The 14,437-nt window shown below is 48.2% G+C and overlaps 1 protein-coding gene and 1 pseudogene across 3 annotated transcripts in view; one reads left to right on the top strand and one right to left on the bottom strand.

Annotated features, from left to right (window-relative positions):
* PAK4 (p21 (RAC1) activated kinase 4) overlaps positions 1–6,196 on the bottom strand; it is a 45,430-nt gene extending 39,234 nt beyond the window's left edge. Inside the window, exon 1 of one of the 2 annotated variants that reach the window (XM_081030742.1) lies at positions 6,041–6,196. The gene's annotated coding sequence lies outside the window, so the exon portion shown is untranslated. The remainder of the gene's footprint in view (positions 1–6,040) is intronic. The other variant, XM_081030744.1, reaches the window with a different exon arrangement.
* LOC308489879 (large ribosomal subunit protein bL35m-like) lies at positions 3,465–10,108 on the top strand (annotated as a pseudogene). The gene is made up of 3 exons: positions 3,465–3,471; positions 3,584–3,756; positions 9,551–10,108. The product of its transcript is annotated as a large ribosomal subunit protein bL35m-like (transcript).
* The last annotated feature ends 4,329 nt before the right edge of the window (positions 10,109–14,437 follow it).

Raw genomic sequence — 14,437 nt, 5'->3', positions numbered from 1 at the left:
AGATGACACGACCACACGGCCAGCATGTGAGGAAACCCTGGTGCCATCAGACAGTGGGACTGGGGGTGTAAATGGGAACACCACCGGCAGAGCTACCAGAGCTACTGGGGCACACAGCTCAGACCCGCCCCACCCCGCCCCCCTCCAGAGGTGAACCCACAGCTGCGCTCACAGGCGTGCGCAGCCCTGCTCTAAGGAGGGAAGGACCGGAAGGGCCTGCACAGTCATCTGCGAGGATGTGTGCTGCTACAGAACATGACCCAGCCACAGCGAACCCGAGGAAGCACTCTGTGTCCTGACACAGAACTTAAGAATGAAAAATGCAAGGGGGCAGAACAGAATACAAACATGGGAAATCGGCTCCATTTAAAGGAAAAACAAAGGGGGGAGAACATGTGCAGGAACAAACATCACAAGAAAAAGAAGAAACTGGCGACAAGGGCTGTCTCCGGGAAGGGGACCACCAGCTGGAGGGGAAAGAGATGTCCTTGTCATCGTATACCCCTTTGTGCCATGTGCAGTGATTGTTTAGGAGAATAGGTAACACATACACATGGAGCAAAAATGGGCCTGCTCAAAAGTACAAGGCAGGAAAAGAGAAACGAGGCTAATAACACGTCCTCCTCAGGGTCTGTGGGAGGTGCCACCATGATGAGGGCCATAAAGCACACAGCCGGTGCCCAGTATGCCAGGAGCTGGGGTGACTGCACCATCACGCGAGGCTGGAGCAGGCGAGAGGGGGACACTCTCCACCCAGAGGGGGACACTTACCACGTAAGCACTTTACAGCCTGATCTCCTCCAATCCTCCCAACAGCCCATTTAACCGGTGACCAACAACATTGTCTTCCCAAGGGGCCCCCAGTTGGGCTGGGGGGGTGGGGGGCGGTTAGGCTGAGGAACGTGTGGCTTGTATGGCCCTGGCCGGTAAGTCGCCATTGCCCAAGGTCAGCAGCAGATCACCTCGCACCCTGGCGAAGGTCAGGGCAGAACCAAAGGGCCCCAGGAGACAGGCTGTAGTGAGGGGTGGTTTCGGTCACATCCGCCACAGCTGGCTCCCCTGAGACTTGGGAAAACTCCCTTTCTGACACTCCTTCCCCCCTACCCCCACCGCCAACCTTCCTGTGGGCCAAGGCAGCTAGCACACAATAAGCCCTAGCCCTAAATGGGTGGCTGTGTCGGGAAGGTCCCATTTCCCTGGCTGTGACTTGGAAGGAGACTGCTTCCTGCTGGCAGCTTCTGTGGCCGCCCGGCTCCCGGGTCAGGTAATGGGAGAAACAGCTGTTGGGGACACCCCGAGAGGCGTCTGGCCAGGAAGTCTGGTTCACAGTGAGCCAGCAGGACAAGGAGGGGTGAGGCAGTGGACAAAAAAGGCAAGAGGGTTTGGGGGGGCCCTGAGGGAGGGAGGGACCCAGTGCCCAGAAACTACCCAGGTTGAACAGGCCCCCAAAGAGCTTCTATATATAGAGCGGCCTGGGTAAGAACCAACTGGACAGGAAATGGCTTTGTCTTATCAAAACCAATTCCAAATCACTGGAGGGCAACCGCAACAAGCAGCGTTTCTGTAGCCCAAAGCGTGGTGTTCAAGTCCTGCCTCTGCCACCTGCATGCTGTGTGACCTTAGGCAAGTCATGTACTTCTCTGGGTCTCCGTTTCCCCTTCTCTAAAATGGGGATGATAACAGTTACGTACCTTATACTGTAGGCTGTGAAGATCAAATGAGTTAATGTGAGCGAAGTACGCACTCGTCATCTTGGTCAGCACACAGGACCCCCATCACTGCTACCCTCGTCCTACCACCCTCTGTGGACCATCACAGACGTCTCCCCTCGGGTCCCCCGGCAGCTGCCTCTGATTTGTTCCCGACCCGGCAGCGTGAGCAATCTTTATGAAAGAAAACCAGACATTGCCTAACGCCCGGCAACACCTCCCTGTTACACACAAAGTGAAATCCGCTCCGCCCCCTGCAGCCTAAAACCCCATGCTGCATCTGCCACATGTCCCCGCTCCCTGACCTCATTTCCTGCTCTGCCACACTGGCCGAGCAGTGTGGCACCCGACCATCCCAAACTCATTCGGCCCTCAGGGCCTTTGTACTTCCTGTACCCACTACCTGTCCCATTCTTTCTGGCTCCTTAGTAGGCCTGGCTCACTCTCATCGAGCAGTTGTCTCCTTCTCCAGAAAGTCCTCACTGACTCCCCAGGGGGGACTGGCACCCTCTCTGGATCCCTACCATCCCTGTGCCTCCCCTCCCCCACCCTGATCACTCTGGGCTGTTGGTAACCCCTGGGACCAATGGTCAGACACACAAGAGTGCGACAGGCTTTGCCCATCCTTTTCTAAGCACAGCTCCTTCTTCCCCGCCTCCTCCCGGAGAAGGTTCCATCAGTATAGTTTCTTTTTCCAACTTTCAGCCCTGGGCGAAGTCCCCCAAGGAGAGTTGAGTCAAAGTTGCGGTCACTGTCCTGGATGCCCTAGAGGGCAAAGGATGAAGCCCTCCAGTGCTTGGCAAGGGTCAGGCCCAACTAAGCCTGTCATGTGAACCATCTCCCCAACTGTCCCCCATCAGCATGGGGGGTCATAAAACCTACCATCTCATGGCTGAGTAAATCGTTTCGTCAAAGGCCATAAACTTGCCCAAAGTAGGATGCGGAAAGAAAGGAACCCTCAAGCCCTGTTGGGGAGCACATGGTACAAGTGTTTAGGAGAGCAATTTGGGAAGTCCAGTCCAAGAGAGACTGGCCATAGTATACAAGGAAACACCTTCTGGAAAGTTCAATGAATCGCTGTTTGTTACAGTCCCAATAGGAAACCACCTGAATAGCCACCAAAAGGTGAACAGACATCTCCTGTGTGGCACAATCACAAACAAATGAACACTCAATAGCAAGGAAAACGAATGACCCGCCCTAGACTGACATCCATCCACACGGAAAAATATTCAAAGCCTAATGTTGAGCAGAAGCAGCAGGCTGTTTTCCATGATTCCAGTTACATGATCTGTAAAACTGTAACACAGAGGTGGTCAACCCTGGCCAGCATGACCACCTTGTACTGATGTTGGCCCCCCCCAGGCCAAGTGCATCGAGTCCGAATCTCTCTGGTGGGCCTGGGCAGCAGCACCTGTGCGAGCTCTCCAGGTGACTGCACTGTGCAGCGATGTGCGCCGGGACGGAGAGCTATTGCGCTGGCGTTTGTGAACAGAGTCAGGGACAGCACAAGTGTGGAAGCTCGCAGAGGGACGCAGGATGCCAAATCCAGTACAGAGGCTCCCCCTGGCAGGGGGGCTGGGAGGGGTGGGCCGAGGAGTGGGGCCTTTAACTGCATCCACCACGCGTTCTGTCGCAGGCCTGATGCTGGAGGCGTAGGTGTTTTATCATATTGAAGCTCAACTTCTTTCCCTAGTCTAAAATGTATCATAAGGAACAACGTTGGCAAGTAAGAAATCTCTTGCCCAAGGTCCCATGGCTGGTAAGTGACAGGGCAGGGACCTGAATGTGGTTCTTCAATGCCAAAGCCGTGTCCTTCCTTCTCTGTGCCGAGTCCTGAGACGCTGAATGAGCTGGTACCGCAAGGGCCCCAGGCTGCGCCAGCCTCCCAGGGGGCCTGGTGGGTGTGCGCACTCAGCAGCCCAGCCAGAGCCAGGGAGTGGGATGGCTGCCCAAGAAAGCCAGGAGGCAGGTGGAAAGAGGTCCCTCCACCATCTCTGAGGCCCCCCCAGATAGCAGGAGCAGCATCAACATCAGTGCATACACGGTATCTTCCGCGTGTCAGGCCTCGGGCCAAGCACTTTACACTGTGTATCCTCAAAGCGATTCTATGAGGTAGTCACTATCATTATGCCCATTTTGCAGAAGAGGAAACTGAGGCCCAGAGAAGTTAAGCCACCTGCCCACAGTCACACAGCCTGTGAGTGATGGAGCAGGGTGTGAACCAGGCATCCTTGCTCCAACATCTGCTCTCTGTACTACTCACAGCTCCACAGACATAGGCCAGTACTTGTCTGCCTCTGCTCCACTGCCCTGCCCAGGCGGCCAAGCACCCTCGGGATCTCACACAGGCAACACGTAGCCTACAAGCCCCCAACTCTGCACCCATTCCCTGACGTCCCCTCACACGCAGGCCTTTCCTTCTGCCTGGTTAGCCTTTTCTCATCCCTCCTATTCATCCTTTAGAGCTTGCCCAGGGACACAGTTGCCAGCCCAGGTGGGGGCCCAGGGTCTGGGCAGTCTTCTGGCTCTGTGAACATATCCTTGCAGGCTACATCACCGCTGGTAGAGATGCAGCTATGTGTCACCCGTCTGGGTCCCGTATGCTCCCACCAAGGGGCCCTGAGAGTCCCCAGAGGCCAGGGGCTCTGTGTGTCTTGTCCACTGCTGCAGTCCCAGCACCCGGTGCAGTGCCCAACGTACAACCCCCACCAGCCAGGCAGTGCGGGGACTCAGGGTGGAAAACAACATGGAGAAATTGGTGCTCCAACGAGGGGCCCACATTCTCATGGGGGAAGCAGACAACAGAAACACAAGGACACAGTGCGGGCTGTGGAGAAAACAATTGTGAGAGAAAGAGTGTCTGAGGGCAGGGAGAGCTGGGTGGTCCTGGTCGGGCTGTGAGTAGTGACACTGAGTGGGAGGGGGCAGGGTGGGGAACGGATTCCAGGCACAGTGAACAGGAAGGTCAAAGACCTGGAGGGACGCATAAGCTCACGGAGTTGAAGAGCAGCAAAGAGGCCCGGATGGTTGGACGGAGGCAAAGGGATGAGGAGAGCAGAAGGAAAGGCGGTGCGAGCTACTGAGGCCCGCGATGAGAGCCTGGGGTTTTCCGGACAGAGAACACCCCACTTTGTACAGGGCGCCACCCAAGGCCTCCCTCCTCAGCCAGAAGCCCGGCAGACTCCGTGGACTCTGAGCCACACACAAACAGGGGACGGCCCACGGGAACCTCTCCTCCCAGATCACACCCTTCCAGGGAGGCCACGCAGACAATCTGTTCCTGGTCAGGGAGCGGCCAGTCCCTGCTCCCAGAAGCCGACCTTCACGCCTCCAGGGCTAGGAGCTCTGGAGTTGAGATGCAGTTTGGAATCTGCCTCCGTCCCTTGGCAGAAGCTCTGCGAGCCTCCCGTTTCTGTCCGTAAAGGGGGTCTGTCTCGTCCCCGCTCCCCAAGAGTGCGGTATGATAAGGCGCACGGGGCAATGAGCACCGTATTAGCGCTCACTAACTGTTACCCTCTGTGATGACCGCCGGGCCGCAGAGTGTAGGACGCTGGGCCCCACACGAGTTCCAGTCCCAGCCCGACAACTTCCTCATCAGAGGACCCCCAGGTCCCTTCACCTCTCACTAACGGCAGCACCCACACACGGTTGTAGTCCAAACTCAACATGGAAAGCGTTTAGAACCGTAGGAAGTGGTTTATGAGTGTTTGCTATTATTGTCATTATCCGTGGGAGGGGCGCTCCCCTCCCCCCACCGGGCAGCACTGCCGACCTCTCCCTCCAATGTCCTGCCCCTCGTCCCCAGCAATGTGTCCCACTTGGGTTTTAACTTTTGACCCTTTGGAACATCACCTGTCCCTCCGTCAGATTCCGATCTTTGCGCCCTTTGGCCGCGTCCCACCTTTGATCCCACAAGAGGCCCCCAACCTAAATCTCATTCATCTGCTCCGCTGGCTGCTGCCTTCACCGTCCAACCCACCTCGTCCATGGTTGCGACCTCTGACCATGGGAGGTGCACCCTGCCCTCAAATTATTAATTTTGATTCCCCTTTTGGGACACTCTCCTCGACCACCCCCACCCCCGAACGCGCCCCCACTTCAAATTTCGAAGTTGGCGCTCCCCTTGGCCACGCCCCCTTTGCCAGTTTGACCTCTGACATCCTCTAAACCTACCTTCCCCCTCAGCGTTGACCCCCCCACCCCCGACGCGACCCTTCCCACCAAAGTGAACTTTGACCCCCAGCGGCCCCGCCCCCTACTTGCGTAAACGCTTTCCCACCGCCATCGCCCGGCCCACCCCAATCCCCCGGCCAGACCGCTTATCCTACCGGCTCGGCGCCGCAGTCGCTCGCGGCCTAGCTGCTTGGCCCGGAACTCTGCACCCTCACGCCGCCCTCAGTTCTCTTGCGCTGCCGCCACCGCGGCCACTGCCGCCGCCATGTTGAATCCCCAACGAACATCCGGGGCTTTCTCCCCTCGCCGCCCACCAGTCCCCATAGCAACGGAGCTGACTGGGCTGGGGGCAGGGCCCGTTCAGGGGAGGAGCTGGACGCCTGGCAGCGCCCGCTCCAGCCTCTGATTGGTGCAGATTGTCCAATCGAGTCTTTCGGGCAGAAAATGCCAAGCAGGGATTGGGAAATTTGGAAAGGTGAGGGGGAGACTGGCTCCCATTCAGGTCCTTAAAGGGGAAACAACTATTCTTTTGTAACAGTTTTTCCCACCTTCCCCCGAAAGGAATTACGGGGTGGAAGGTGGTAGTGGGCAATAATGGCCAGAAACAGTTCTTTAGCACTTACTATGTGTCAGACGCACGTCCAAGTGCTTACTCACTACAACTCAATTGTACACCCTTTTTACAGAAAAAAAAATTGAGGTTCAGAAGGGCGAACTAGCTGGTTTGGGATCACAGCACAAATAGTGTTTTGGACGATGGTCTGTCAGCCTGTTTGAATCCGGCAACTTAACCTCGAACCAAGACACTATTTGATCATAATTGTCTTTGTAAGATTTTTAAAAAGCAATTTGTAAAATGTATATATGGGGGAGAAAAAAACCCCAACACATCAAAAACGATAAACTAAACTCGAATAACCGCTTCGAGTTTAGGGCTCCAGCCACCTTGCTCTTCCAGAGAAATATCAGGTGCTCTCCCACTTCAAGGTCTTTGCACTGACTGTTCGCTCTGTCCCCTCAGTATCTTATGGCTCCTTCCCTCCCCTCCTTCAGGGTTTTACTAAAATGTCGCCTTATCAGTAGGACTGTTCCTGCCCACCCTAACTAAAGCAGCAAACATCACTCTGGCATGCTACTAAACCCCTCACCTTGTCTGCTTTTCCTTATTTTCTGTTGCTCAAATCACTCCTAACATCCTAGATAATTAGCGATTTGTAGTTATTGTTTTTCGGTTGTCTCCCCTGTTGGAATATTAGCTCTATGACAGCATGGATTTTTGTGTTTTGTTTTTGTACGTGTCCAAGTGCCCTGACACCACTGGCATACAGATGCTTAATTTTTTGAATGAATGGTTGGATGGGTCGCAATTCCACCTCCTCAGAGATACTCTTATGTTTAGTGCGTTTCCTCTGCCCCAGCACAGTGCCCAGCACATAGTAGGCATTTAATTAATGTCTGCAGAAATAGTGAATGATTGCATTATGAGTCATTCTTTCTGTACATTTACCTTTTTTTATTTATTGGGGTGACGATTGTTAGTAAAACTACATAGATTTCAGGTGTACAATTCTGTATTACATCATCTATAAATTTCATTGTGTGTTCACCATCCAGAGTCATTTCTCCTTCCATCACCATATATTTGGTACATTTACCTTTTTAAAACAGAATTGGAAACTCATTTATAAAGAAATTGGTGTATTTTAAAGACAAGATTATAAATATCACCGGTATCTTTCCATGTCATTAAGTATTTGTCGTGCGGGAGACCCTGCTCGCTGCTCCATGTGTCATGCAGGGTGGCCTGCAGAGCCTCTTCTGGGATCTCTAGTCCCGCTCCCCACATAAGAATGCAGGACATGGTGAGGCTGAAAAGGAACACCCACGGAGCCATAGATAGGGGAGTCACACCACTATATTCTCGCCGGTGGCTGGGTTGGAGACACAGGAAGCAGGAGCCACACTGTCCGCAACCCTCACTGCTCCGCTTGCAGGCTCAGCCACCATCTTCTTGCTAGCCCCCCTTTTCTGCTAGCAAAGCCATGGCAGTTATATTAGTGGCCAATGGCTTACTGGTTACAGCTGACAGTCAACTAGCCACAGCTGATGGTCATCTACTACCTGAGCCAGCACCCCTCCATGTGAGGCCGAGAGCCTGGAAACTGCTCTCTGGGGCTCTGTCCCCACAGTATTCTTCAAGACCATTAATTCTAATAGCTTCATAAGATGCCATTCTGTCAATGAACTCTAATTTGTTTAACCACTCTTTCTTGTTGAACATCTAAGCTGTGATAAATATTTTGCTATTATAAATAATCTCCCCCCCCAAAAAAAAAGTCTGAGTTAAATATTTGTGCACATCACTAATTGTTTCCTTTGAATAGATTACCACAAAAGGAACTGCTGAGTCAAAGGAAATGTACATTTTCAAGATTTAACAACAGTAGCAGTTCCGAGGTGCCCAGCATTTCTATGCACCATGCATGGTGCTAAGCCGCATAATTTTAACAACAGGGACTATAATTATCCCTGTTTCGTAGAGGAGGAAACTGAGGCTTAGAGAAGTTAACTTCCTTGACCCAAAGTCACACACACTAAATGAGGCAGACCAGGGCTCTTCCCCGACTTTGGCTCCCAGGCGCTCGCTAACTGCCCTCTGCTGCCTCCCCACGGCCTGCGACACACATTGCCACACAGTGCGACACACAGTGCTACAGGGATCCAGTTCACACTCCCACTCACCAGCGTTCAGGGGGAATATGCCCTTTGAAGTATCCTCGTCAGCATTAAACATTCTTAGTTTTGCACTGTTTTGAAATCTTTACGCCTTACAGAGTCTTGGTTTTTTAAAAAAGCAAGGCTAGTAACTGAGATGATGATATTTTATTCAGGTCACAGTGAAGGGAAGAGGGCCAGGTGTAGCCTTTGCCTCTTCAATGCCCTGCACAAATTACAGGGTATTAGGCTCTAGAACCCATGTTAAAGGAAGCGCCCTTGTAACTTAGTTGGGATCTCAGTCAGAGAATAGACCCCTGAACAAGCCTGGTGACAGACCTGCTGCAACGACTTCCTTAGGATAGGGGATCAGGCCCTGGGGCCCTGGGAGATGAAAATCAGCCCCCAAAGAGCCTCCTACAAAGGGCTTCCTGGAGATGGTGGTGAGGAGATGACCCCCAAAGGATGGAAACGGGCAAGGAGGGTGAGGAGGATTGGCCTCATAAAAGTGATACACTTCAGTACATCAAAAGAAAAGATAAGTGGCAGGCTGCTGTAAGACGGAGTGGCAAGATGGCAGCCCCTGTTTTGCTGCTGCTTTTGCTTTGCCACTGCTTTTGTTGGTGCGGTGAGAGCAACATCAGGTATTGCATTTTTAAAAAATATTGACCATAAATATTTTTTCTTTAATTTTATTGGGGAATATAGGAGGACAGTGTGTTTCTTCAGGGCCTATCAGCTCCCAGTAGTTGTCCTTAAATCTAGTTGTGGAGGGCGCAGCTCAGCTCTGAGTCCAGTCGCCGTTTTCAATGTTAGTTGCAGGGGCGCAGCCCACCATCCCATGCGGGAATTGAACTGGCAACCTTGTTGTTGAGAGTTCCTACTCTAATCAGCTGAGCCACTGGCTGCCTCGGTATGGCTTTTTTTTTTTTTTTTTTTACAAATTAAAGGTTTATGGTAATCCTGCATGGAGCAAGTCTGTCAGCGCCATTTTTCCAATAAACTCGGATTATGGAATCTTACGGCCCCTGAATATTTTGGCTTCTTCAGCCTATCGAAACTGTGCCAAGAATACCTGTCTTAGTTTTCTGTACTGTACTGTCCACTCCACATTTTAGTCATATTCAAACTTCACTTGCTTCCTCTGCTCCCAGACTTATCACACCTGTCAGAAACCTGACATGTGGTCATACTGTAACTATCCTCAATAGAATGGTCTCCTTGCTTCCAAATGTCCGGAAGCTACCAGTCAGAACTGGACCGTACTCCAGTTCATTCAAAGGCAAGAGAAAGACTGTGAAAGCCATCATCTGTATGTTTCTTCTGTTTCATTCTGGCCTCTGGATAAGGAGGAGGCTGGTTCTAAGAAAAAAGTTATGAAAAATGACGACTGCAATAAAACCCGGAGTAAACTCTTGGATAAAATGACGTCTTTCTGGAAGAGGCAAAACTGGTATGCTGATGATCCTTACAAGAAGTGTCACGATAGAACAAACCTGAAAGTATAGATCAGAAGTTTTATGATTTCCCAGTTATTCAATATGTATCTTTGTGTATATCATGTCTGCAAAAATGATTAAGTGTAAAACTTGATGTAAGTTGTACCAACTGATATGGAAACATACAGTACCAACATTAAACTTATCAGAGTTTTAAAATTAAAGGAAAAAAAATGAACGGCAAGCAAACTTTCTGTCCACCCTATGTAAAAAACATTTACAAATCAATATAAAGGAAAAATAGGCAAAGGACATGAACAAAAATTAAAAATGCAAACAATGGATAAGAAAAATGGAGTTGGTAAAAATAAATTAATGAAACAGCTATTATTTTTTAAAAAAAGAAAGAAAGAAAGAAACAGGCAAAATGGAGTTATTTTGCTAAGGCAAGTCACCAAACAAAAACTTAATAACTAACCTAATTGCAGTTTCAGCCTCTCCCAGGAGTGGAATTTTAAACCAATCAGTCTGGAATTTCCTGATTCACACTAGTGAGGTAATCTGCCTGATAAGACCCCCCTGCCTTTCCCTAAGGAATGTGTCCTTGCCTGAAATAATCCACTCTTTCCACTTCTTCGTCCCACCCTCTTTCTACCTATAAAAATCTTCCATTGTGTACAACTCATTCGAGTGCCCTTCTGTTGCTAGATGGGATGCTGCCCAATTCATGAATTACTTAATAAAGCCAATTAGATCCGCAAATTTACTCGGTTGAATTTTGTTCTTGAACACTATTAAACAGATTCCCATTTTTTTTATTTTATCTCTCACAAAAATATTTTTTAAGTATGATAATCAGTGCTGATAAAACTATAAGATAACAGCCACTCTCATATCTCACTTGTAGAACTGTGATCTGGGGCAGGCAGGCTTTTGGCAACATCCATCGAAAGACTTAACAATGCTGTCCACCCTTTGCTAAATCTACTTCTAGGAATTTTTCTTAAAGGAAGAGAAAGACATAGGCAAAGGTGTAAATGTGCAGCTATTCATCATTAGTGTTATTTTAGTAAGCATTTTTTTATCACCATTGTTTTTCAATTTTGGTGTATCACACTGTACGTAACAATTACCCTATCCTTGCACATTTACGTTCCTCCTCAATTTTTTCACTGCTCTTTATGCCAGACCCTCTCTAAACAATTTACTTACATGGTCTTGTCTAATCCTCATCACTCATCGATAAGATGGGCTCCTTAGCCCCATTTAACAGATGAGGAAACAGGCATGGGAGTGGGGGGAAGTGGAGCAAAGTTCCACCACCTCTAAGGAGGAGGGTGCTGAAATTTTAACCAGGAAGTCTGACATTCATTGAATGCCATCTGTGTGCCAAGCATGGTGAATAATGATAACTACAAACATTTTCTATGTAACAGTATATTCTATATAGTATAAGTATTTTTTTTAAAAGATTTTATTGGGGAAGGGGAACAAGACTTTATTGGGGAACAGTGTGTACTTCCAGGCCTTTTTTCCAAGTCAAGTTGTTGTCCTTTCAGTCTTAGTTGTGGAGGGCACAGCTCAGCTGCAGGTCCAGTTGCCGTTGTTAGTTGCAGGGGGCACAGCCCACCATCCCTTGCAGGAGTCGAAATGGCAACCTTGTGGTTGAGAGGACACGCTCCAACCAACTGAGCCATCTGGGAGCTCAGCAGCAGCTCAGCTTAAGGTGCCGTGTTCAATTATAGTTGCAGGGGGCAGAGCCCACCATCCCTTGTGGGACTCAAGGAATTGAACTGGCAACCTTGTGGTTGAGAGCCCACTGGCCTATGTGGGAATCGAACCGGCAGCTTTTGGAGTTAGGAGTATGCAGCTCTAACCGCCTGAGCCACCCGGCCAGCCCTAGTATAAGTATTGTCTACATAGCAGGCCCTGTGCTAAGCACTTTCGTATTCTACCTCATTTAATCCCACAACAACCCTGTGCACTGTTGTTATCCTTGTTCTACATATGTGTGAACTGAAGCACAGAGAGGTTAAGTAATTTCTCCAAAGTCACACAGGCAGCCTGGCTTCAGAGTCTAGGCTCCTTGCCATTTTTCTTATTTTTCAGAAAACAAATGCTTGAGAGATAGATGATAAATACATGAACAAATAAATAATATGACATAAAATAAGGTGATGAGCAGAGCTCAAAATATGTCACGGAATACATCCATGCAGCCACAAAAAGAATGCGAAGGCACAGAACCCAGCGATCCCACTCCTAGATATTTACTAAAGAGAAAGGAAAACATATGCACACAATGACTTGTACAGGAATGTTCATAGCAGTTGTTTTCATAATTGCCCCAAACTAGAAACAACCCCAAATGTCCATCTACTGGTGACCAGATAAACATATTGCAGTAGACCCATTCCTTGGAACAACTACCTGGCAATAAAAAGGAAGGAACTATTTATAAGCAGGATACATGGATGAATTACAAATGTATTAGGCTGGGTGAAAGCAGCCAATCCCAAAGGGCTGCATATTATCTGATTCCACTCACAGCAGTCTGGAAAAGGTAAATCTGCAGTGACAGACAACAGATTGGTTATTGCCTGAGGCTGAGGGACAGAGAGAAGGATTAACTGCAAAGGGACAGGAGGGAAATTGGGGGAAATTCAGATGGAAATATTCTGAATCTTGATTGTAGTGGTGGTTTCATAGGAATACACATCTGTCAAAACTCTTCAAATTGTACACTTTCAAAGAGTGAAGTTAATTGTACTAATTATATTTTAATGAAGTTATATTTAAACATTTTTAAATGCAGTAGAATAAAGTGGGGACTTCAGTTAATAGTGATGTATCAATAGTGGTTCCTTAATTATAACAAATGTAAGGTTAACATTTTAATAATAGAGGAAACTGGGTGTGGGGTTTCTGGGAACTCTGTACTATCTTCGAAATTTTTTTGTAAATCTGAAATTGTTTCAAAAATAAAGTTTATGTTAAAAACATGAAAAAAAAAATACCACCAGCATACAGGTGATATAATGCCCATGTTAATTTATGTGGGAAAGAAAAACAATTTACATATTGCCCATATTGTATGACAATATTTTCTTTCCTTTTTTATTAAATTGACATATAACATTATATTAGTTTCAGGTGTACAACATAATGATTCAATATTTGTATATATTGCCAAATAAAAAAATATGGAATGCTTCACGAATTTATGTGTCATCCTCACGCAGGGACCATGCTAGTCTTCTCTGTATCACTCCAATTTTAGTACATTGGCTGCCAAAGAGAGCACGATAGTATTTACATGTTTTAAAAATCAAAGGTTATAAGGAAAAATATTAAAACTTTCAAAGCTAGACGCTGTTAGGAATGGGACAGTGGGGAAATTTCTGGTTCTACATTATTTCTTTATTTTGCATGGTTTGAATTTGTTTGTTTGCTTTAATAATGAGTGTGTTACTTTCTCCCCTGAAGAAAAATAAAAATATTATCATTTTTAAAATTTGCTAAAAAAAAAACCAGCAGCTAAGATCTGGAGGGATGTCTTGGAAGGGAGGAAGGGGCTGGGAAGAGGGGACACTGCCTAGGGAGTGGGGACCCCATATAATAGGGACCCCCACAAGGAGCATCCTGTCTCCTTTTGGATATGTGCAAGCTCCAGGAAGGAACTTTTTGCCTCTCCTTGTCCTCTGGCCTCTGCTCCCGCTACTTTCTCCCCTGCTTACTCCTAGGGTTGCAATAAAAATATAGCAAATAAAAATACAGCATGGCCAATTGAATTTCAGGCAAACCCAAATCATTTTTTAGTATAAGTATATCCCGTGCCATATTTGGGACATACCTATGCTAAAAATGTATTGATTGTTGATCTGAAATTCAAATTTAACTGGGCATTCCATATTTGACCTGGCAATTCTACTTACTCCATACCAGCCACCTGGGCCTCATGGCTGTTCCTCAAACACGCAGGCTCAATCCCGCCTGCTGGTCCCTCCACTTTTTGCATTTGCTGGCCCCTCCAGTTGGATCACTTTTCTAGGTCTTTGCTTTGACCAACTCCCTATCTTTTGATTCAAATGTCACTTCAGAGAGGCCTTCCCTGGACAGTATATCTAAAACAACTATATTATCCCACATCAATTCCAGTGCGTTTTCTTCACAGTGCTGTTCATCACCTGTAATTACCGTGTGATAGTTTGTATGTTTTCAGGGTTTCTTTTCTACTTTCCCCAGTTGAATTTAAGCATCACAAGGGGCAAAATATCATCTGGGCTACCACAGTATTTCCAGCGCTTGTGTCATAGCAGGTGCATAGGCCTTTCATGGTTCTTAGTTACAATCAACAGAAACCATTTCTGGCTGCTCAGAGCAATGACAGACTTTAGT

Source organism: Rhinolophus hipposideros (genome assembly GCF_964194185.1).
Source record: "Rhinolophus hipposideros genome assembly, chromosome: 21".
NCBI classification, from domain to species: domain Eukaryota; kingdom Metazoa; phylum Chordata; class Mammalia; order Chiroptera; family Rhinolophidae; genus Rhinolophus; species Rhinolophus hipposideros.
The sequence above is the reverse complement of the archived record's forward strand: the minus strand, read 5'-3'. Positions and strand labels throughout refer to the sequence as shown.